Source organism: Eschscholzia californica, unplaced genomic scaffold (assembly GCF_041429995.1).
Source record: "Eschscholzia californica isolate CP2 unplaced genomic scaffold, dmEscCali1.0.p SCAF_1, whole genome shotgun sequence".
NCBI classification, from domain to species: domain Eukaryota; kingdom Viridiplantae; phylum Streptophyta; class Magnoliopsida; order Ranunculales; family Papaveraceae; genus Eschscholzia; species Eschscholzia californica.
The window spans coordinates 78292753-78317453 of record NW_028238198.1 but is presented as its reverse complement, the minus strand read 5'-3'; the positions used below and the strand labels follow the sequence as shown (position 1 = coordinate 78317453).

The 24701-nt window shown below is 34.0% G+C and overlaps 2 long non-coding RNA genes and 1 pseudogene across 2 annotated transcripts; 2 read left to right on the top strand and 1 right to left on the bottom strand.

Annotated features, from left to right (window-relative positions):
• Positions 1 to 2459: 2459 nt before the first annotated feature.
• Positions 2460 to 3422, top strand: LOC147569487 (uncharacterized). Its single transcript, XR_015238724.1, has 2 exons — positions 2460 to 2575; positions 3041 to 3422. It is a non-coding gene; the product is annotated as an uncharacterized LOC147569487 (long non-coding RNA).
• Positions 3423 to 15431: 12009 nt separating this feature from the next.
• LOC147569486 (uncharacterized) lies at positions 15432 to 17151 on the top strand. Its single transcript, XR_015238721.1, has 2 exons — positions 15432 to 15549; positions 16726 to 17151. It is a non-coding gene; the product is annotated as an uncharacterized LOC147569486 (long non-coding RNA).
• Positions 17152 to 23207: 6056 nt separating this feature from the next.
• LOC147569485 (putative cellulose synthase A catalytic subunit 9 [UDP-forming]) overlaps positions 23208 to 24701 on the bottom strand; it is a 2147-nt pseudogene continuing 653 nt past the window's right edge.

Genomic DNA, 24701 nt, shown 5'->3' with positions numbered 1-24701 from the left:
CTCGCACCCCCTCACCCACGCCCCTGATAGAGGGAGGAGAAAGAAGGAAAATACGAGCACCTATTAATTAAGAACCACAATGGTTCCACATGAAGTAATAATGTGTCCCATTCTATAATGGTTTCACATGAAGTAATTGTTAACTAGATCTTGCATATTGTTAACTACTGTTTGAGAAAAAAATTTGTTAGAAATTCGGACTTAAAAATCCGAAGTTTAGGTAGACACAAAATTAACTTGATAGTCCATATTCCAAACAAAAGACTTAAAACACATATACAAGGAGTTTATGAGATAATATATATAATCAGAATTTATCTCATAACATAGAAGGACCTAAAGATATCATGTTTATCACAACTAAAGAATAATACTTTAACATGGAATGAAAACTTGAAGTTCTTGATAAGTTATGTACCTTTCTCCATGTTGAATTTAAAGATTAGATAATAAACTTCTCCTTTGATCAAAGATGAATTAGTATACTATTTTTTTCTTCTCTTCTTGATGTAGATTGTTGCGGAAGCGTAAAAGTAATGGAATCCATCATTGTTATTAAACTAAACTAATGAAATAAAGCTGACGAAATAACAATTAAACGATAAATAAACGAATAACAACTGAAATAAAGAAAGAAGATAATTATTAAAGGATACTTTTCCTTGATTGCTAAGATACTAAAATACTAAAACATGGAAACCCTAAATACTCAAACCGGTAACTATACTAATACGGGCTTAGGCGACGACTTGGCCGTTAGGCTTACTAGTACTTTGGCCGAGAGGCCCACTAGAATGATGGCCGTCATCATACTCCCCCGCTGAGAAAAACTTGCCCCCAAGTTGGTGTCGTCATAAAGCAGATCGTCCAGGTAATGCGGATATATATCAGCGATGTGGAAGGTAACCTTCGTGAAGATTTTGAAGGCAATCCTTAGTTCCCACTTTGCGCGAGATTTGCCGGAAATTTGAAAAAGACAAATATAGACCAAATCATTAGCATCAATTTGAAGCTCATATTGCGATGATCCTCGCAACATTAATTTGAGTGAATAAACACTATTGGTCTTTCCATCTTCGCATGATAGACTTTTCCACTTAAAAATCTTCAAGAAGGTGTGAAGTAACATGAACAAGCATGAAGAAAGATTGATTGTAGCAATTCCCAAAAATTCTTCATCAAGAGTCGAAGTATCAACGAAACCAACTCTAATTACTGTATCTATATGGAAATATGTAGCTTCATTATGACACTCAAAAACTACCTTACCACGTTCATCTTCATGAAGTTTGTAAATCATAACTCTATCATAAATTTTCAAGTTAGGTAATATCGTAGCCAAATCATCATAGAAAATCAGTGTTGCAGCTGAAACATATTGTGTAGCAATAACCATTATTTTATGTACTTCTTTCCGGACACGAAATAATCTAGTAGGTGAACAACCTATTTCCTGAACAATCTCTTGAAGCTCTCTCTTCATATTTTCGAGACCACTAATGTCTTCCCAGCTGACGTTTGACACTTCAACTATTGTTTTCGAAGTGCTCATCAGGGCCGTGCCTGGGAATTTAAGGGCCCAGTGCGAAATTTGAATCTGGACCTTTTAGAACAAAAAAAAACTAAAAACAAAATTTGGACAAGCCATAATTTCTTTGTTAAGATGTATTCTTTCTTTATATAAGATATAATTTAAAATCTAAAAGTAGATTTTCGAATGTAGCATTTTGTATCATGATTTTCACATACATACCTTCGAATTTTTTTTTTTACAAATTTTAGACATGTATTTCTAAAAGTACTTCAAAAGATGAAAGAAATGGACCCAAATACATAACAACATATTTCACCCGTCTGTTCTTAACAACATCTTATTCTAATAAAATCCAAATCTTGATATTTCTGTTGAGAGGCCTATATCATTTCACAAAAACAAGAAACTTTATAGTTCACTTTTCTTAGAGGTAACAAAATTGTGTTAATATGTAGAAATGTTGAAATGACAATTATCCGTCCGAGACAGTTATGAACTAGTTACGAAACACTTCATGGCATTACACCATAATTATCTGGTGTAAATGTAGGTTGTTACATGTTAAATTTATTTCATCGAAAGAAACATCCAATGATGAACCATGTTAATCCAGTGGTTATTGATATTGGCTAAGTCAGGTTGGTTTAAATAATAATTGATCTTTCAACCATGGAAATGCACCTTGGCACGTTTTAAAGTTTTAATAAAGTATGAAATTTCACTATAATTTTAATGAAGCTGGAATATACTTAATAAATAGAGTACCAAATCATTTCATGATTTCATTGAATTTAAAAGAAAAATACTTCATAGAACATGGGAATTACAGGTAAGCACGTTTAAGGTTTTAATAAAATATTAAATATTTTTATTATCTTTAGAACCTTTTACACTATAAATACATGCTCGATTCACTCCGTTTTCTCACAAATCAGAAAAAGAACCTACTTTAATTTGTAGTAATCTATTTGAAATTTAAGATTATGGCTAAAGCTTCATCTCTATGCTTTTTGGTTCTTTTGATTGTCGTTTCTGCATCACGTAAGTAGTATTTTCTCTTATTCATGTCTTTTAGTTTCTCTAAAAGTTATTATTAAGTTATTTGTTATTTAGTTTTTATTTAGTAAAAATGTTGTGAAGTTCACTTTAGATGGATGGTAACATGTGTAATTCTCTACCGTAGATATCTAAAATTTGAATGTTACTATTTACAAAAGGAAATACTGTTTCTGCAAAAGAAAATTACTCATTCGCACATACATATTATTTTTGAAAAAATTATTCATATTTTCTTGGTATAACTTCCACCTATTTCAAGTCAGAAGATAATTAGTATTTGTAATGGGATATGATTCTTTGTAGTTTTAGTTATAATTGAAGTGAATCAACCTCTACGTACATGAACCCAAAGATAAAAAGAAATTAAGAGATTGAGAATGGGCCTTATTTTGTTGGATTTTGATTTTGAACTAATTTGTGTTAATTTTGTGATGGACTTTGTTGTAGACATGGGTGTAATGGTGGAGGCACAAACATGTCCCACCGGGACTTTGCAAATATTGGGTACTGCCTGTGCCAACTGTGCTGCTCAATGCCAGGCAGCCTTCCCCTTAATTGTTGTTGGTAACTTATGTATCCCTCTCACAGGAACCTCCATCTGCGGTTGTTGCATCTCCTGATCCACCCCACTGGCTGGACCACTGTCGAACCACCACGAAGCTACTTTAAGATTAAAATAACACAGCTAGTCTGTGTGTAGCTACCATTTCGTTTAATGTTTTCGTACTTTTCTTTCAATAAAGCAGGCTTGTCATAAGACCTACAAGTTTGTGTTTGTTTGAACTCTTCTTGATTTGCTATATATTCATTTACGGTGGCTTTGGTGGAAGTTTTAGTTTTTTTTTTTGTTTTTCTTGCATGCATAAATCTAGACCTATTATGTATGTGTTATCATGAATTGTTGTTCGAATAATTAATACACTAGTAAAAACAAGACTATGATGATAAAGAAATAAGTAGGACAACCACAAAAATTGTTGGAATTTTTGGACAATTATTAATTAAATTATTTATAAAATCAAAAAATCAGTATTATAGTATTTGAATTTAAATTTTGTGTAATAGTCATGTCTCTTGATAAAAGTATTTGGAGAAACATATTTTTTGTTAAAAAACTTTCTACTTGAAGGCCTTCTCCAATGCAACACTCTAAAAAGCTCTAATAGATACACATGTCTCACATATATTTAATAGGAAAAAGTAGTTGAGAAAGAAAGACTTTCTATTGGTCCAAAAATTAAATTAGATGACTAGGATACTTAAGACTCTCAAAAGAGATCTCAAAAATAGAGTTTCTAGTTGAGACATCTTAAAACTTAATGCTTCCACATTATTCATTGGAGATCCTCGGTTGCCTATGGATGAAGTTTGTTAAAAGTAAACTAAGTCTTTTTAAAGAAGTGGTGGGCCACGGAAATCTTTTAATTAAAGCAAGATTGTTATTTAGTTTTGGCAGATCTTTTCATAACTAGTTGGTTGATTGTAAATAACTCTAGAAACATCTCTTACTCTCTATAAACTAAAACACCCCTATGTGGGACCGCCCCTGGTTGTGGGCGTGCCACCTCTTCTCTGCTTGACACTTCTCGGTCCACTTCTGTTTCTGACATTGATAATTCTCTGTCGGCACCCACCCCAGACTTGGGCACTCTCCAAACTGACGTCACTGACCCGTCTACTTCCCAATCAGATTCTGATCTCGTTCCTTCCATTCGCCGTTCTCAACACCCACGCCGACTACCCTCACATTTGGGTGATTATGTCTGCTCAACCTTACAACAGTCCAATCTTCCTCCCGGTAAGGTTATTTTTTTATCATCTCACTGATTACATTTCTTTTAAATCTTTCTCGCCTCCCCATCGAGTCTTCCTCACCTCGGTCCTTTCCAATGTCGATCCGCGAAATTACTCTGAGACCACGACCTCTTCCCATTAGAAATATGCCATGGCTAAAGAAATTGCCGCTTTGGAATCTAATCGTACTTGGTCTCTTGTTGACTTGCCTCCAGGTAAATGCCCCAGTGGCTGAAAATGAGTATATAAAATTGAACATCGATCTGATGGTTCCATCGAGCGCTGTAAAGCTCGATTAGTAGCTAAAGGTTATACTCAAATAGAGGGTTTAGATTACACAAACAGTTTTGCTCCTGTTGCCAAACTAGTTACGGTTCACATGCTCCTTTCTCTTGCTGCTAGTAAAGTATGGTCTCTCCATCAACTTGATGTGAACAACGCTTTCCTTCAAGGAGATCTTGGTGAAGAGGTGTTTATGAAACCACCGCCTGTTTTTTCTATTCAGGGGGAGACCCGAGTTTGTAAACTTCACAAATCTCTTTACTGTTTCAAACAGGCTTCTCGTCAATGGCTTTCAAAATTCTCGTCTGCCTTACTCTCTCAAGGGTTTGTTTAATCCTTTGCTAATTATTGCTTTTTCTCTTTCACGAAGGATTCCCTTTCTCTCTATGTGCTCGTCTATGTTGACGACATAATTATCACTGGCACAAATGATAATGTCATTTCTAAATTGAAAGATTTCCTTGATCGGACTTTTTCTCTCAAAGATCTTGGACGTCTTCAACATTTTCTAGGGATTGAAGTCTTCCGTTCTTCTGACAAATTGCTAACATCTTAACACCAACCACGAAACAACTTGCTGACATCTTCATGAAGTCATTAGGTGCCGACGCATTTCAAAGCATTATTAGCAAGTTGGACATTTTCCCTCCATATACTCCAACTTGAGGGGGAGTATCACAAATCAAGACCCGGCCCACTTATTCACATACCCACGGATGACCCTTGATAGACTAGGTCAAATAACCACTTAGATGATATGATTTCATGTGATCTTTGTTGTTACTTATCCGATACAAACCTTTATATACTTGTATCGTTTATCATTTTGAACATAACAGAGAATACTTATTCTACGTTTTCCTCTCTCTCCCGGTTACCTTCTATATCTCTCTGTTAACTATAAGTTTAATAGAATGCAAGCAGAACTTAGATGATACAAAAGTTGGAATAATCAGGGCCGGTCCTGACATTTTGGTGGCCCGAAGCGAACTTCGAAAATGTGGCCCCATACTTCATGCAAACAAAAAATTAAAAGGTTACTAGTAATTACAATCAGTTGAGTTTTGTTCTTTTAAAAAAAAGTTATATGCAAAAGCATCTATGGTTGGCGAGCAATTAAAATTTTCAATAATTTCTTTCTCAATTGTGTTTGGTAGATTTATCGATAGCACCAATTTGTGACTGAACTAGTTACTTCGTCGCATCCAAACATATGTTCTAATTCTTGTTGGAAGCATTATTAAATCTTCAAAATTCTATAAAAAAAACAAATAACACGATAATATATAATGAGAAAAAGAAGAATAATTAATATACAAATGGTAGTGCCCATTGAACATGTAAGGAAATCAATATAAAAAAGAATGGCAATGCAAGAAAGAGAACAAAAATTGTTTTAGAAACTTGTCAATGCTCCGATTAGAGAGAAATTCAACAAAGTAAATTAGATCATGTTACATGATAAGTTGATCATTGTTTTATGTAAGTAACGATATTTTATGAGTTCTATCATTTAGGGATGTAATATTGTCTGCTAATAACAATAAAAGAACTACAGGAGTCAATCAAATAATTTATAAACAAGCGTTACCAATTAGAGTTTAAAGATTTCGTGAATGAATTATTATATTATCACTAATAATGATAAAATAATTGTAATATGCACAAAATTTAGAGATGGAAAAAATGAGAAGGACTTAGAATAATGGCCGTCCCATCCGGTTGAGGTGAAGAGGTGGGGTTTTGCTTTTGCCATTCCTTTCAGGAAGAACAGTCTCTAAGGTGGAAGGTGGGGGCCCCGAGAGAGAGAAGATATAGTAAGAGTTACTTATAATGAGAAGTATGTGGCCCATTCTTCAGTTGGGTGGCCTTTGAAATCTATTGCTTAACAAGTTTGTTCTAATTTTTTCTTTTAGAAAACAGAATTCTGGAGCCCCTAAAATGTTGGGGCCCAAAGCAAGGCTTTGCCTGCTTTGGGCCCAGGGCCGGCCATGAGTTGGATCAAAGTAAAAAAAGAAAAAGTCACTTTTATGTGAGTCTTGTACATTTGATATATCGATATTTTATACATTTTATAATATGCTTAAACATTTGAACTGATCCATACTATACTATTTTGCTTTAAAGGTTTCCATGCATGCTAATATTTTAGTGAAAATGCCAAACGCGTTTTCATTTCTTTATAAGTATTTCCAAATTTAGTTTTCTTATCAACTAGTCAATGAAATTATATTTATATGTAAATGTATATAATTTATCGACAAAAAAAAAGGATTAAATTGACTATTTTGGATTAGTTAAAATAAAAAGGCAACTTGGTATTTTTTTTATTGAAAATGAAGTGGACGCCTAATTGCAAATCAATCCTTACAGGAGGCCATGATTTATGGAATTTGTCTGTTTCAGAATTAGCAGTAAACAGAGAGTTCTAGAAATTATTTTGTTGAGGTCCATAAAAAGTTTTCTCTAATTTATGTAGGACTGTATCTGAACGCTCCGTTTCATGAAACGTATGCTGAACTTCACATATTTTTTACTCGGTGACCTAAAACCGTACATGTTTATACTCAGATATCTGTTAAGTATGTAGGCGATCACCTCCACTAATGAATGAGATGTTATTTAGTTTGTCATCACGAGGGACTCCTATGTTAATATTGGACTATTCTCGCAGTGTTAACTAATTTGTATTCGCGACACGAGCCTCTTACAAATAACAAACAGGTGTGACTCGTGAATAGAATATTTCTCAGTAGTTTAATCTACATTATCCACATAAGTTATTGCCAACGACAATTCTGAAAACCGTCAGCATTTGTATTAAAGCCTACATCAATAAATCAAAATCATTCCGGTTAAATCCATGAATATTCAGTTCATTTGGATTTTACAAATATTTATCCTCGAATTAATCATCTTAAGATAAACTAAATTTAAATAATACAACAAAAACATAAGTTATTGTCGGCGGCAATTCTGAAAACCGTCAACATTTATATTAAAGCTAACATCAATAAATCAAATTCATTCCGGTTAAATCCATGTATGCGGGGACGGAACCAGAATTTTTGTTTAAGGGGGGCCGAACTATTCTGGCCATAAACTATTTTGAAAAAACTAAACACAATTTCATTCAAAATTACCATCTAAAAATATCGTTAAGTCGTAAAGATTAAACACAAATAAAAATGACATGAGACTACCGTGTCTGATAGTTTTTTCTCTTTAACGTATCAAAATGGAACCTGCCACTCCTTCAAATCTCTAAAATCATCGAGGTGGATTTCGGGCTAAACTTCTGAGCAAACTTTTTCCGATGCCACATTTGGATCATCATAAGTAATTCGATTGCCCACGTAGCCTTTTGAATCGTACAATTGGAGAGACAACAGATTTTGGTTAACGATAGTTCAGACTTTAGATGAGTCGAACTGATTTCTCCTTACAATTAGAATCGATATGTAATTAACAAATAGAAAAGAAATCAAAATAAATTAAAAACTTGATACAAATAAAAGATAATGGTTGAAATAGATATTTGACTTAAATTAGGAAATAGTAAATCTCTATAAATATAAAATTTGGAATTAGGGTAATGTAGGTTATGGAAGTTGAGGTGACTTTATTGGGTAGCTAGGGTAAATAGAAAATTAGGTCGGGTACTTAAGTGGGTAGGAGTTTGGGCTTCATTAAGGTTGAGTTTGATTGGGTTATGGAGGGCCAATACACACTAAAGAGGAAAGTTTTATTCTTTTAATATGGTAATAGTAGAGGAAGATTAAGGATCAGGAGGGGCCATGGCCACTCTTGGCCCTTACATGGATACGTCTCAGCATGTATGTTCATTTCATTTGGATTTTACAACTATTTTTCCTCAAACTAATCATCTCAGGATAAGTTGAATTTAAATAATACAACAAAAACATAAGTTATTGCCAACGGCAACTCTGAAAACTGTCAGCATTTGTGTTAAAGCCTACATCAACCAATCAAATTCATTCCGGTTAAATCCATGAATATTCATTTCATTTGGATTTTAGAAATATTTATCCTCAAATTAATCATCTTAGGATAACCTGAATTTAAATTACACAACAAAAACATAAGTTATTGCCAACGACAATTCTGAAAACCGCCAGCATTAGTGTTACAGCCCACAGTTTTAGTTTGCACCGTCGGTAGAAGATGACATTTGCCGACACTTTTATAAAAAAGCGTCGGCGTATATCATGGACGGTTCCAAGTTAATGTCAGATAAAAAGATAGAACCTGTGGCAACGGTTAATTTCTAGTTTACTATAGATAGTGAATTGGCACAAAAATATTGTGTTAAATACAAATGTCGAAATAACAATGATCAATCCAATACAGTTATGAACTACTAGTTACGAAACACTTCATTGTATGATAGCAAAATTGTCAGCGTAAATGTAGGTTGTTAATGGTTAAATTTATTTCATCGAAAGAAAACCCCAATAATGGACCATGTGTTAATCCAGTGGTTATTGATATTGGCAAAGTGAGGTTGGTATAAATAATAATTGATCTTTCAACCACAGAAATGCACCTTAGCACGTTTGAAGTTTTAATTCATTATAATTTTAAAGAAGCTGGCATATACTAATTAATAAATAGATTAATAGAGTACCAAATCATTTAACGATTTCATCGAATTTAAAAGAAAAAGACTTCATTGAAATTGGGAACTACACGTAGCCACGTTTAAGGATTTAATAAAATATCAATTATTTGTATTATCTTAAGAACCTTTTACACTATAAATACATGCTCGATTCACTCCGTTTTTTCACAAATCAGAAAAAGAACCTACTTTAATTTGTAGTAATCTATTTGAAATTTAAGATTATGGCTAAAGCTTCATCTCTATGCTTTTTGGTTCTTTTGATTGTCGTTTCTGCATCACGTAAGTAGTATTTTCTCTTATTCATGTCTTTTAGTTTCTCTAAAAGTTATTATTAAGTTATTTGTTATTTAGTTTTTATTTAGTAAAAATGTTGTGAAGTTCACTTTAGATGGATGGTAACATGTGTAATTCTCTACGGTAGATATCTAAAATTTGAATGTTACTATTTACAAAAAGAAATGCTGTTTCTGCAAAAGAAAATTACTCACTCGCACATACATATTATTTTTGAAAACATTATTCATATTCTCTTGGTATAACTTCCACCTATTTCAAGTCAGAAGATAATTAGTATTTGTTATGGGATATGATTCTTTGTAGTTTTAGTTATAATTGAAGTGAATCAACCTACATATATGAACCCAAAGATAAAAAGAAATGAAGAGATTGAGAATGGGCCTTATTTTGTTGGATTTTGATTTTGAACTAATTTGTGTTAATTTTGTGATGGACTTTGTTGTAGACATGGGTGTAATGGTGGAGGCACAAACATGTCCCACCGGGACTTTGCAAATATTGGGTACTGCCTGTGCCAACTGTGCTGCTCAATGCCAGGCAGCCTTCCCCTTAATTGTTGTTGGTAACTTATGTATCCCTCTCACAGGAACCTCCATCTGCGGTTGTTGCATCTCCTGATCCACCCCACTGGCTGGACCACTGTCGAACCACCACGAAGCTACTTTAAGATTAAAATAACACAGCTAGTCTGTGTGTAGCTACCATTTCGTTTAATGTTTTCGTACTTTTCTTTCAATAAAGCAGGCTTGTCATAAGACCTACAAGTTTGTGTTTGTTTGAACTCTTCTTGATTTGCTATATATTCATTTATGGTGGCTTTGGTGGAAGTTTTAGTTGGTATTGTTTTTCTTGCATGCATAAATCTAGACTTGTTATGTATGGTTATCATGAATTGTTGTTCGAATAATTAATACACTAGTAAAAACAAGACTATGATGATAAAGAAATAAGTAGGACAACCTAAAAATATCTACATCTATGAGGTTGGTTCGATTAGTACTCCTATCAACCTGCACAATATAAGTTGGTGTATTTAACGCCTAGCAATTACAGATTCCTTAATAAGGGACATATCCAAGGGGTGCAAGGGTGTGCGGCCGCACCCATGTACGCTCCCAAAAAGTTTTAATAGTAAGCTAGTAATCCCTACAAACTTGAAAGGTTTTTGTTACGGTCCAAATCGGTAGGAAAAGAGCAAAAGTACGTAGCAAATGACTTTAGCTACAAACTTTCGACTACAGATTGAAAAATAAGTTATTTAGTTATGACTTTGGTCCTAGCAAAATGGCATATAGTCATATAGTATATGCTATATTCATCTCATTAAGTTCATCAAAATAACTATGTTGCATATACAGCTTTGCTGGTCTGCAACTGACTCTGTTTTCGTTTTTAGTATTGACTACAATGACCATTACAAAGGCATTGATACATCAATACGATTTGATGAGCACGATATTTGTCGAAATGCTACTGACCTAAAGTCTGACGAATTAAATGGCCTAAAGCCTACAGAAAATACTTTATTTAATCCAAGTTCAATATTCATGGATTTTCACTTCCATGGGATCGCACTGGGACCTCTGCATAGCGGAGTACATGCATTTACCAACTGGGCTACCAGTTGTTGGCGCAACTGCTTCCGTTGAAAGAGTTTTTTAGGCTATATAATTAGTTAAGACACGCTTAAGAAACAAGATGAGTGATCCGTGGTTGAATGATAATTTTTAGTAGTTTTATTGAAAAAGAAGTTTTTAGTGAAATAGATAATGAGTTGATTGCAAACATTTCAAAACATGAATTCTTGTAAAGGTCAATTGCATTTGTAATCTTTGATGTATTAATATAATTAATGAATATAAGTATTTTGTTCATTTTTATGTGTGCGTAAAAAAGAGAGATTTTGACATACACCCCACTTTTATATCGATATTATGACTACACCCCGTTTTTTTTAGAACTTTTGATTTATACCCTCACGTGGACAAAACCCGTTAGAACGTCATGTTTCACGCGTGTGTCTCACACAAAGTCAAGTTAACTTGGAGTTAATGGTTTCCGTCCACGTGAGAGTATAATCAAAAGTTTTCAGAAAACGAGGGTGTAGTCCTAATATCGATATAAAAATGGGAGCGTATGCATGTCAAAATATCCCCCAAAAAAATTTGAATATATAATTTCGCCACCCCCAACGTCGAAATCCTAGATCCATCCCTACTGTCGAACCACTACAAAGCAAATTTAGGATTAAAACAACACATGTTATTTTCTTCAATGTTTGGGTAATCATAAGGCCTACAAGTTTATGTTTGTTTTAGCTCCTTGTAATTTTCAATATATATGCATGGGTTATTTAGACATTGACGCTCGGTTATTTATCGATATTAGAACTACACTGCCGAAATAAAAATATGTATGGCGTTGACCCCTATTTTCGATTTTTCTGTTAAATATCAGTTAAGTGGTTTACGTGCCAACCACATGCGTGACTTATGACAAAATAATCTTCATTAGATGTTTAGGTCACTTAGACATTGACCCCCAACTATTCACTGATATTAGGACTACACCTCTAAAACAGAAATACGTTTAGAGTTAACTCTCATTCTAGATTTTTTCGTCAAATACCAATTAAGTAGTTCGCGTGCAGTTTCGTATTCCTTTGATTTTTATAGGTTTTCAAATATGATGAAAAACTCATCCTAATCTGACAGCTAACATAAGAATCTAAGATCTCAAATTGCATTATCTACAGAAAGTGATGGGTCCATGAATTCGAAGTTAGTCCGAGAACCCGATCCAAATAAGCCAAAAATATCAAAGAAAATAAGCTACCCGAAGTCCGAGATGAGTTCAAACAGACTGGCTAGATATATTAGATAGACTACCTATTGGAAACATATAAAAAAAACCATACTATCTGCAGACTGCACCTAATAAGTTTGGTTGATTAAAGAGATTAGAGAAGAATATCACAGATATATAGTTGTTAGATACAAAGTATAGTCCTTAGTTTTAGATTTGTACTTAGAAGATAAAAAAACTCATGCATGTGGTTATCACGCCACCCACTTTACTTATGTTTGACAGAATATCGAGAATATGAGTCAACTGCAGACATATTTTTATTTTAGGGATATAATCCTAAAATTGCTAAACAACTTGGGCCCAATGTCTAAGTAAACATAAATATCCAATGAAGGATATTTTTGACATAAGTCACGCATGTGGTTGGCACGTGAACTACTTACTGATATTTAACAGAAAAATCGAGAACGGGATTCAACGACATACATACTTTCATATTAGGGGTGTAGTCCTAATATCGGTAAATAGTTGGGGGTGAATATCTGAATAACCCTGTATGCATTTATGGTGGGTTTGGTGGAAATTTTAGTTGGTATTGTTTTTCTTGCATCCATACGTCTAGACTTTGAAGAACGACAACCGCAAAAATATCAAAATCTATGAACCTACCGAATATAAGGGCATCTCCAATGCAACACTTAAACTCTAAATCTTAGAGTGCCAAATTGGATATTTTAAAATTTTTTTTTTTAAATCCATCTCTAATGCAAAACTCAACATAAATCTTTAAAATGATGTGTAATTTGGTCTTTTATTTAATTAGATATAAATTTAAGTTTTTTCCTAGTCCCATCCATGCCCAGATTTAGTCAATCAATCTGTCCATCTTATGTCCAATTTCAAACTAAATTTTAGCCCAACATTAATTTTAATAAAATGTATTTTGGATTTAAATGATAGATGGAATATTCAATTTCATTTAGATGTTAGAATTATTTATGATGGAATTAATTGTCCCAAGATAATTTAGATTAAAATAAATAAGATTGACTCGGATACATCAAATTTAGACGGAAAGGAATAGTCCGAAGTAAAATAGAAAAATTAGGCATAAGGATTTACACGGGATCACATTTCCGCATAGACCTTAATGTGTTGCACTACCGCTCGAACATGATTAGCCCCTACCACCACCTCTTTACATCAAAACAATGTACCGACAATGATACAAGTACCTCCTTAGTGACTCCATCATAATAAAACAACAGATATTTTATTCTTTTCTTTGATGACTCTCTTGTTGACCTCTTTGTCTGCGTGGTGAATAAGACAAGGGGATATTGGTCTTTCCGTAGGTAAAAAGACTAAAATATCCTTTGTGTTATTCAGATAGAGTTACCAAAGAGGTACTTGTATCAATGTTGAACAATCGTATTAGTTTAGGTGTTGGGGAGTTTGATTTTGCCTCGAAGAACACTTTCCGGTCAGTTATTATGTCAGCATGCTCTAACCTAAAATCTTGCATTACTAATCTAACCCTCTTACCAAATTAAAACCAAGTCTCCAGCTGTCAAATCAATTTACCCCGATTTTTTTTTTTTTTTGGAATCTGATAACTTCATTGATTAGGCAAAGCCAAGATGGATTACAATAAGTAGTTAAAAGAAGAACAAAGCACAAAGAAAATAATCCTATGCCTACTAAATATGAACAAGAGAATAGTTTTCGTGTGTCTTTAGTGGTTCCCCCACTTTCATGAGTACACGACCCATTTCCACCACTTCCTCCATTGGTTCATGTAGTTGAATAACTAACTTTGAGTGGGTCAAAGCTTGTAACCGTTTCCACACCACAAACTGGATTGATCGGAGAACCTCCATTGGCCGCCGGTCGGGATCTGACTCCCATTGTCAAGTCAACATCTTCCTCCATGCAACCCGAAGCTCGAGTCTCACCCCGATCTTAATTTTTGTTTTCCACAACTTCAATACTTTGATCTCCAAGAGATCCCACAGAAGAAGCAAAATCTCCCTATCTTCTCAAACCTAAGTTTAACATGATGAGTTTGAATTTGAATAAGTCCACATCTCCTGAGATTTCTCTTTAAGAGAAGAGAGAAGTGAGTTGTTGAAGAAGCACCTGAATTGTCCATGATCAAACACTTGAACCGGAAGAAATTCGAAAACAACAAAAAGATCCTATAGATCAAACTAAACAGGCCTTAAAAGACCAACAACACAGATAACAAATTATTATAAATGAAAAGTAAAGGGATCCGGCGAAGGGTTTTGAAAAGTAAAGGGATCGGGCGAAGAGAGAACCCTTCGCCGGAGAAGCAACGACGATCAAGGAGTTTTACAGAAAACGGTTATGGGGAGTTAAAGAGAGAGAGAGGAGAATGTGTATTCTCCTCTTGCCGCTTTGTCTATATCATAGTTTTCATAGACTCTTGATGTGACCAAACAAAGTCAGCTTGTTAATGCCTGTAATGTGGAAAAGTGGAAGCCAAGACATAGCTCTGGAGTTTTAAAATAGAAACTATAAATTACACATTCTTTTCTTGAGTAAACGCACACGAAGTGCGTATTTTCAAGTTGCAATATTCATAACTTGATAATTTCCCCGTGAGGGGCAAATTATGAAAATGAACTTCACACTACACTTATATATAACAAAATTGCGGTGTATATGTAGGAAGTAGGCAAGTAGCATCGATCTCAATGAGGTGAAAGAATAACAACCTTATAACGCCAGATGGGGGAAGAAAAATCACCTTACAAATAAATCCAAGATATAACAAATTTGTAGTGCACGTGTGATAAGAAATATTCCCATGGAGTAAAAGAAGTATCAACTTAGGAATTTGTTTTTCTTTCAAGAAAAAAGGATTTTATTTATATAATCTTGGTACAAAAGATCTCAAGCTTGAATCTAGAAAGTTTACATTATACTAATATACACATTCTCTTAGTTGAGGTTTCTTCTTAGTGAACGTGACGTGTGAGCTAGCTCATTAAGGCATCTCCAATGCAAAATACAGAAAAATTTCAATTAGTTCTATTTGTCAAGTTTCAATTGAGGTCCTCATTCCTCAACTCCTAGGTGGCGAAAATAGAGATCCTCAATTCTTGTATTTCTCCAATGCAAAACTCTGACTTTTTATTTATTTATTTATGTGTCATAATTACTTTAGAGTGTCTTCTTGAGACATCTCAATTCCACCTTCCACGCGTCATCTTTGAGATCTTAATTATGTTTTGCATTGGAAAACATTTATAAACATTAAATTCAAAAAATTTTACATGACACTCTGAGTTTCTAAGATTGAATTTTGCATTGGAGAAGCTCTTAGACTTTCTATTTACACCAGTAAACTATAAGAACTTAAAAGATGTCCTCAAATAATTTATTTCGTATTCATTATGTTAATCCGGCAGACAACGTTTTCTGAGTCACTTTCTACAAAAATTCTTTTATAGCCTAGAGTGGCCTACATAACTGTTTCTAATCCAGTCAATGATTTCGTTCATCTATCGTTCGATAGTGAGGAAGAATGATTCGTCTGCATGACAAATTGACAATTACAATGACATTCATAAATTACCAGTTCTACTGCGCTTTCAGAGAAGATGATTTAAATGAAATGAGAGAGATTTGAGATGTTATGGAAGAAATTTTTTGTATAATGCTAAAATTGTCAATTGCAGTTATAATTTGTTAACAGTTGATAATATTTATCCATTGAGAAGAAAATGCCCATGATGAACTATGTTAACCCAAGGCAATAGAGAAATCTATGAGGTTGGTTCAATTAATGATTGACCCGCGAAATACACCTTAGCACGATTGAGGTCTTAACTTTTATTTTAATGATGCCAGGACATAATAAACAAATTACTAAATGATTAACCATTACTTCATATTGATGCCATGACACTATAATTAGATGCTAGTCTTCATTTTGTTTTCTCACAAATCAAAAACCAACTTATCTTATCCATTTAAATTTGAGAATATGGCTAAAGTTTTCTCTCTATGTTTTTTGTTTCTTTTGGTTGTCTTTTCCGCATCAAGTAAGTTGTATTTTCTTTCAAATGCGTCATTTAGATTGTCACAAAGTCACTATTAACACTTGTTATCTAGATTTTATGTTTTTCAATAAAAACCTTCGGAGTTCACTTTAGTTGAATGGTAATATATCCCAAAGAGGTTGAGAAGTGAATGGGCTAACCTAATGGGCCTTACTCTGTTGGATCTTGATTTGATTTTTGAACTAATTGTGTGTTTGTGGTGGAATTTGTTGCAGAGATTGGTGTAATGGGGGATGCAGTAGTAAGTGTAACGTTAGCGTCACAATTATGTTCGGGGACTTTGGAAATATTGGGTACTTCCTGCCTCAACTGTGATGCTCAATGCAAAACCAAATTCCTCACTGCTGGTGGTAGCTTATGTGTCCTAGACGGTGTTATCTCTTCCTGCGGTTGTTGCCTCTCTTGATCCACCACCCGACCACTGTTGAACCACCACCGAGTTAATCTAAGATTAAAATAAGACAACTACTATGCTTGTGGCTACCATTTCCTTTACTATTTTCGTGCTTTGCTTTTCACAAGGAGGTGTATCATAAGACCTACTTACATGTTTATGTTTGTTTTTAATTCTTTGTAATTTTCATTATATTCATTTGTGGATGTGGTGGCTTTGATGGAAATATTAGTTTTTTTTTGTTGAACTATTAGTTTATTAGTTGGTATTAATTGTTTTTCTTGCATGCATACGACTATAGACTTGATATGTCATTATGTGTGGGTTATCATAGATTGTTTTTCGATAAGCTCACTAATGAAAAAAGACTATGATGATTATGAAGAAAGAAATAAGAGTAAATGGAACGCAAATGTATTAATATCCACGAGGTTGATTCGATTTGTATTCAACTAACGAAACATAAAGTTGGTGGATGTGATTTCTAGCGACCTCCAATACCTTACTTTGTGTTATGATTTGGTGTTTTATTTTTAGATATAAATTTTAGTTTTCCCTAAATCTATCTGTGTCCTGATTTATGAACATTAGTTGATAAGCTTTTTTTTTGTTGGAAAAAGACGTGTTCAGGATTTCGACTTAGGCGGTGCAAAATTATATAATCAAAAATAAATTCTTTTGCAAACACAGAAATTAGAAAAATACTTGATTTGTTAATTATATAAATACATTAAGGGTTACAAACACAATTACCTCTACGAGAGTTTATGTTTTGAAATATTTGTATAATCGATTCATATTAAAAACTTCTTTTTTAATAAAGACAAATAAACTATCAGTCTATTAAGGACCGCTCATTTTGTTTCTTAAGTGTATTTTGACTAATTTCGTAGCTGAAAAAATTCTTTTAATGGAGACCGTTTCAATCGGCAAACTTTTATATGCAACATAGTATTTTGATAAATTAAATGAAATAGATATAGCATATAAAATATGATTATATGGCCTTCTGTAACGACCAAAACCACAATCAAACAGCTTATTTTATAGTTACGTACTATCCTAGCTAAAAGTTTGTAACTAAAGCCATTTGCGACGTCACTATTGATTACGGTCTATTTCATAGTTACTCACTTGCTACGAGTTTGTCAATTTTCTACGGATATGGGTCGTAGCGAAAGACCTTCAATTTTGTAGTGATGAATAGATTTTACTAAAACTTCTTGGGAGCATCCAGGGGGTGCGGCAACACACCGTCCCACCCCCTTGGATCTGTCCCTGTATGTGAAGGAAAACTTTTGTCCAACACCGATCATATACCAAACTCATTTCGAGCTTCCATAGCAGTTGAATAACCAATTTCGTATGGATCTTACGATCCACCCTCAAAAATCATTTGAAGGAAGTCAGATCTAAATAAAGGTTATTCTTTTTTCTGGTCCCCAGTAAGTGATCCGCTGGTCGTTGTACCCTCCAATTGCATCTGACTTCCATTTTAGACTCCAATATTTGCCGCATTTTTGTCGAAATGACCTCACCTATCAATTTTGTTTTTGTAGTATTTAGTGTAAATTTTTGTTTTTTTTTGTTATTTTCTAAACAAAATCGTATTTATTCTCTCTCTTTCTCTTCTACCTCACATTTTTTTTAGAATTGTTCAGCGTGTGTCTCGAACCCTTGACCCCTAGGTGGAAGATTATACCTCTTACCACTCCAACCAAAGGTTGTTAGCCTCTTCTGCCTCACATATCCACTCCTTTCGTCTTCATCTTCTTACTCATCTTCCTTAATCGTCATTTCTCCAAAAAATTCTTGGTTTCATTTCATCTCTCCATTTCGAAACTCCTAAACTTAAATATCTAAACCTGGAAACTCCTAATTAAATAAAATACTTAAATTTAGAAACTCCTAAATCTAGAACCTAGATTATTTACCCCTGAGGCCTACTTGATCTCTTGGCCGTGAGGCCCATCATCTTGGCCGAGAGACCCACTATAATCTACATCAATTTTATAATAATTCATATTTATTTAATTTCTTAATTATTTTTTAGAAAATTCAACCAAACCTTTAGAGAGGAATAAAACATCCATCGCATATGACCCCAAAAGTTAAAATAATAACATCACTATGTTACCTAATTAGTGATGACCGATACCGATAAAGAAAGTAGCTAGGCTTCCTGGTGGTTTGAAAGAGATCTTAGTGCCTTAGACGACTTAGAAGGAGGATTGCTTATCTCACCCGTAGCAAGGCAAGGTAGCCCAAGATTATTTTGAGACGAATGAATGCCGAAGAAAGGAAGGCCTGAGAGCTTACTCCGCTGTTCGTGGTGGAATAAGGGCTTAGGAGTAGTAGGGCTAAAGGCATGCCTTAAGGCAGCTCGTGACCTAAGGTTAAGGTAGGCGCATTAGAATGAATTAGTGTTTGTTTTGGCATTTATCGCAGGATAATAGGAAGAATGAAAAATGACAAAGCGAAATTCTCTTATTAAAAAAGCGGACTAGGAGCGGAAGGCGAAAGGGGATTTCTTTTGTAAGGAAGGAAAGCAACAGAAAGTTTAAAACAAATTTGCAACAACACAAAAAAGATTTAAATTTCGGGAATTTGGTCAAAACTCCTTAAGAAATTATGACTTTGGTTAAAAAGGATTCATCAAAGTTTTTTAGGCTTCACCTCCCTGATGGCAATTATGTAATTTTCAATTTCAGTAAAAAGACCAACCTAACTCTAGTCTAAGAAAAATACCTTGCAAACACCTTGCACTGCCTTGCAAAGCCTTGCAAACACCTTGCAGAGCCTTGCAAACACCTTGCATGGTTTTTGCAAACACCTTGGATAACCTTGCAAACAAATTGCAGAGCCTTGCGAACACCTTGCAGAGCCTTGCAGACACCTTGCATGGTTTTTGCAAACACCTTGGATAGCCTTGCAAACAAATTGCAGAGCCTTGCGAACACCTTGCAGAGCCTTGCAAAAACTTTGCAGAGCCTTGCGAACACCTTGCATGACTTTTGCAAATACCTTGCGAACACCTTGCAGAGCCTTGCAAAGCTTTGCAAATACCTTACAGAGCCTTGCAAACACTTTGCAATGTCATGCAAATGGTTTGCAAATTAGTTTTTGAATTGATTTAACATGAAATTTGTTACAAATTATTATATTTTGTCTAATAGAATGTTGTATCGAAAAACTAGCTAAAACCCCTACAAATTCATAATAGTCAATTTATAAACTCTAGCACCATCATTTTACATTTCTTCAAAAAACTTCCAAAACTTTCATGAAATTCTCAAGTTGAACATAAATACCAATCATGATTGTCCAAGAAAAAATATTTCTCATAGGCATTTCATCTAACAACTTTATAGCTATTTCAACCAACCTAAGTCTTGTATAACCAACTAACGTTGCATTCCAAGCAACAACATCTCTTTCAAAGCATTTTATCAAACACATTGCTTGCATCAACTATACTTTCACAACTTCCATATAAATCCAACAAATAAGTTTGAACATAAACATCAAAACTAACAAATTGTCATCCATCATTCATAACTCAATGAAAATAAAGCAATGAAGAAGTTGGATTATACCTTGAAACACTATCAAATTCTCCTTCCATTGAAAGTATATAAAACTTTCTCTCTCTAGAATTTAGAACCAAAAACTAAATCAAACCCCTTAAAAGCCTCTTCAAACAACAAGCAAATAGATTAAATCACCAAAACCTAAAAACATCAACCTATTGGCGTAGACAATCCAACTCGGTTCAATCATGAGAAAAACTCAAATTCCTGATTTATTAGTTAGATTATTACTAGGTATTTCTAATTGAATGAAGGGTATTTTTGACTCTTAAAAAGTTGGTGCCTTTAAAAATGTCCTTCAAGCCTATTTTTATAACTTACTTGGGGCCTAACTAGTTAAAAAGATGGGTTGTCCTTTTAACAAAAAAATACAAGAAATTGGGCCTCCGGCCCAATTTCCTGTTTTCTTTTCCGCCTCACGTAAGTACTAGATGTTCTCATTCATTTTCGTAATTTAGGTCATTCATAATTTTTATAGGTTGTTGGGGTTCAATAATTTGTTACTCGATCCTTTTAGTAGTCACGTAAGTGCATGTATATCTAAAAAGCAATGACTCCAATGAGTAGGAGTTAGGACAATCGTATATATTAAAGCGGCTCAGTCGGTTATGTGAGGTATAAGTCTAGCCGTTCACTTTTATTGGGATTTTGATTGATCACATCCGACGGTTGGTATAAAATCATATGGTGTAAATTAAATTAAAATAGAAGGTATTAGTGTAAACCGATGATCGATCAAAATCGATTAGGATATCCTACATTAATTACTACCCGCGATTTTCTTTCACGATTTACAACATATTTTGTAAGTTGGTTAATATCTTTCCTATTTCTTCCACATTCTATTTTTTTTTTTTCCATTTCCATCTCCAAGAGGATTCTTCTTAAGAATTTTGATTTAAACCTCATATCCGACGTTACTCAAGAAGGATCTGTCGCGTCCGTACGAGAAACCTAGTATTTGCATGAGTGTGATATTTTTATTTCACCAAAAACAAATTATAATATTTTTCTTCTATTTTTTTAGATATCAATACACTTATTCCTGCATCTTAATGTACTTAAGGAATCTATCAAAACAAAACTACTATCAGTTGAAGATATGTAGATGGTGTAAGTTGATCTTTAATTCGAAAAAAGATGTATATTAGGGCGATAATGATTTCCAACGAAACATATTTTACTTAAATGCCATTAATAAGTAAAGTGATTATTTTAACCAGAAAGAAAAAGAATATCCATTATAATTAGAATCTTAAAAATGGAGGCAAAAAGGTGAAACTCTTGATTTGGTATCTTTTATGTGGGACTAAAGAGCAGAACTTGTTACATTTTTCTTTTTGATGAGTTATTTGAATAATATTCCCATTAGATATATTGTGTTAGATAATATACGGATACAATATATGTAATGGGAATATTATTCTTGTAAGAACATAACCTATTATTTTTTAGTTGATAAATTATTGGAATAATATTCCCATTACATATATATTTCATTAGATAATATACTAATACAATATATGTATGCATGTAGGTTGAAATATATATGTAATGGGAATATTATTCCAATAAGAAGAGAATTTATTATTTTATTTTGTTTTGCAAATTGACTGGGGAAGTCATTATAAGACATTGATACATAAAAAATGTGACAAGTACGATAAATGTCAAATTTAAACTCTATAGAACCGAGTCTAAAGTCCAACTAAATTACGGCCTAAAGCCAACTAAAATTACGAGCTTAAATCTCAACTGAACTTCTTTATTTATATCCCCAAGTTCAATAAACCATGAATTCTACTTCCTCTAGGAATCGAACCTGAATTCCAGGAATTTGGAGTTTACGTCAACATTGTTAACCATTTGGCCAACCACATGTATACACAGAACCTATTACTTGTATAGGCCATATGAATTCGTAACCCATATCAACAAATAAGCGCGTAGTAAAAGATGTTGATTTGTAATTTTGAACTGCTAAATGCTAATAGTTAACTTGTGGTGGACTTTGTTGTATGTAGTTATGGGTATAATGGTGGTGGAGGCACAGGCACAACTATCATGTGTCTTAACCAACTTGATTAACTTCGGAGATTCAGATATTTGCAACTACTACTGCAAAGATGTATGCAATCAGATATCCCTCTCCGTAAACCCACTTGCAAGGATGCATCACCTTCACCTGGGTATAAATGTTTCTGTTGCCTTAACTGATGATTCTATCTTCGCAATCTTACCACATTATAAAAATTTAAATACAATGACGACGTGAATGTGACAACATTTTATTTCGATTGATAAATTTTTTTTTCCTTCAATAATGTGGGCTAACCTCAAGACCCCACAATTTGGTGTTTCTTTTGTATGTGTGTGTTAAACGATGAATTTGATTCTTATGTCATTAAGAAATCTGTTCATGTTAGAGTCAAGCTTTAAGCTCCCCTTTTTATTTGTACTTCTTTTCATTTATTAATAATAACAGGTTGGGATTTCATGTAAAAAAAAAGTGAAGGTATGACATCTCTCAGATGTAGATAAATAAGTCAAAACCAAATACTCAACTTTACCATATCTCCTTGTCTATATATCTATACATAAGACATTAATATTCCTGAATAATTTCATCATTTAAAATTGTTTCAATTTGGCATCTCTCTTCTCCCTCCAAATTATAAATTAAAACCCTTTTGAATTTTAAATGTATGTAATCTCAGTCACAATCCAACCCACATGGTTCTAATTAGAGACCATCTTTTGATGTAGATAGGTTGATTCTAACCCATAATAGTGAGAAAATTGAAGAAAGAACTGAGCAAACCAGTATGATAGTAGGCAGACTATCCTGTTTCCCCAATAAACCTTTGAAGGACGGGTAAAGATGCGCCATGACCCAAAAGGCGAATAGGGATAGATAGATCTAAGAGTTAGAGAATGATCTTCAATCCTTCAAACTTTTAATGGTGAAAACCATACATTGTTGAAGACTTACATGAAGAATCAAAATCTTTGAAACTAAACTTGATTACTAAAAAAAATTATTTGGATAGGAAAAGTGGACTAGATGACTAGAAAAAGTAGACTAGCTACAACTAGATCGATACCATTCCGGCAATACTCCGGCGGACGGTAGCCATTGACGACTACCGCCGCCGGTTAATCGGAAACCAAAGGATCGAACTCTTTAGAGTATATAAGCTCTTGATACCATGTAAGATAAATGATATGAGAGGGAGAAGAGTTGTATTGACTGTGAGTTGGTTACTTAGTCATTACACTTAAAGCTTTTATATAGGCTCTATGAGAAACCTAATATTAGCCCATCCCATGTGGGACTATCTAAGATATGTTCTCTATTCTCTAACAAAAACAACTTCCCGAACAAGGGAACCCATGATTCGTAGCCTGTGTGATAGCTTCCGAGACTCCAACGACGAGCCCGATTATGTTGATGATCAATAACGTCATTGGCGGATAAATAATGAAGTCCATTTGAATAAATATAACTCTGCATACTCTCCGTCGTCTCCTCCTTCGCCGTCACAGTGAAATTTGCAATAACTCCTGCTAAAACCTTTATGAAACCTGGGAATAGGGCGAAAAGATGTGAATAGAGACCGCCGATCACCTAAAAATGTTCATTCCTCCACCAATCATAGATTTCAACACCTCCCCGTTGCAGTCCGAGGATACCTGTTAGAACTATTGTAATAAACAGTCCATAAAAGCAATGCTGGCATAGTTGCTAATCTGTACACGGAAACAACAACAATAATGGAGGGTTTGTTTAGAAGGAGCTACCTTAGGGATGATGAACTTGTTGGTAACTAGGCAGACTGCTGGGGGAGTACAATAAGCAATTAATGGATGTTAATGGGTAGACTACAGAATTTATGTAGGAAAATCGTTCTAACGGTTTCAAACCACATCCATAACCGTACCATATCGGGCAGTGTCTACTCAACAATATCTCGACGGACCCAAGAGCCCATCTAAGTACCTGGTGTAGACGATCTGAAAGGTTGATGGGAGTCGAACCTTTAAATGCAGGTCTTTTGGGTATGCGGTAGACAGACCTCCTTGCATGGCAATGCATCTTAAAACCTGTTAGGATATCTTCTGTCACAAAACCATATATCCAGCCAACCTGATTGAACATCGAAAATAAACCGTGCAAGAAAACCTTTACTACCAAAAAATGGTATAC